Source organism: Otolemur garnettii, unplaced genomic scaffold (genome assembly GCF_000181295.1).
Source record: "Otolemur garnettii isolate 467f Iridium unplaced genomic scaffold, OtoGar3 scaffold00024, whole genome shotgun sequence".
NCBI classification, from domain to species: Eukaryota; Metazoa; Chordata; class Mammalia; order Primates; family Galagidae; genus Otolemur; species Otolemur garnettii.
Window position 1 is genome coordinate 22,117,024 of NW_003852419.1, and position 1,467 is coordinate 22,118,490.

Here is a 1,467-nt window from a genome sequence, read left to right on the forward strand (position 1 = left end):
GGAGGGAGGGAGGGAGGGAGGGAGGGAGGGAGGAAGAGAGAGAGAAACAAAGGATCTGGCTAGCCCCACTCCCCTGAGTAGTTCATGACAAACCACCCTAATTTTCCAGGCAAGCTGTGGAATTTGCCCACCCCCTACAAACCCATATAAAAGGGGTCTCTAACTACCCCCCATACACAGATGACACCTTTGTACTACCCAGGTGCCTCACCCTCCCTTTCAATAAACCTGGCCTGAACATCTCTGCCACAGCCTCATCTCTGGTTGCACCAGTAGGGCTTGTCTCCGGGCACCACCTCTTACACCTTTCATACACCATATTTTTATAGGTTGTTGCTTTCTTCCCTGTCTGGACACATACTGAGTTTTTTTGCTGCTGCTGCATGCAGACATTTCCCCTTTTTTCAGGCTCTTCCCTAGTAACCAAGTTTCTTTTTTGAGAGAGAGTCTCACTTTGTTGCCCTCGGTAGAGTGTGGTGGCGTCACAGCTCACAGCAACCTCCAACTCTTGGGCTTCAGGTGATCCTCTTGCCTCAGCCTCCCCAGTAGCTGGGACCACAGGTGCCCACCACAATGCCCGGCTATTTTTTGGTTGCAGTTTGGCCAGGGCCATGTTCGAACCCGTCACCCTCATGTATGTGGGGCTGGCACCCTACCCACTGAGCCACTGGCACTGCCCAGTAACCAAGTTTCTAAAGTGGATGTGAAAACATTTGTTTTTTGCAAAAGCCCACATGTCTATCTTGTGAGCAGCCCTGCAGAGAGGAACAGGCAATCTAACATTAATTGGCTTCCACCTTCCTTGCTCCTTTTTTTTTTTTTTTTTTTTTAGCTAGAGTCTAGCTCAGTAGCCCAGGCTACAGTGAAGTGGCACAATCATAGCTCACTGTAAACTTGAACTCCTAGGCTCAAGAGATACTCCTGTATCAGCCTCCTGAGTAGATAGGAGGGACTATAGACAGCCCTGTGCCACCACTAATTTTTTTGCCTTTTTTTTTTTAACCCCGCATCAGCTGGACTTTTTTAAGAGACAAGTTGTTGCTATGATGCCCAGGTTGGTCTTGAACTCCTGGCCACAAGAGATCCTCCCACGTTGGCCTCCCAAAATGCTGGGATGACAGGCATGAGCCACTGTACCTACCCTACGTGAATATATTTATATCTGTGAATTTATTCTATTTTCTTGATTTCTAGTGAGACTGACTCCCTTCTCCCTATTTCATCTCTATGAATTTCTTTTTCATCTTACTGGCCCATTTTTCAATTATGTTGTCCTCTGTTCATTAATTTTAGGAGTTTGTTGATTAGGGTATTTACCATATTCTGTTGTATTTATTGCAAACACTTTTTTCCCTTTGTTCTCTTTTTTCTTTTGAGACAGAGTCTGACTCTGTCACCTGGGCTAAAGTGCCATGGTGTCAGCCTAGTTCATAGCAACCTCAAACTCCTGGGCCTCAAGTAGTCCTC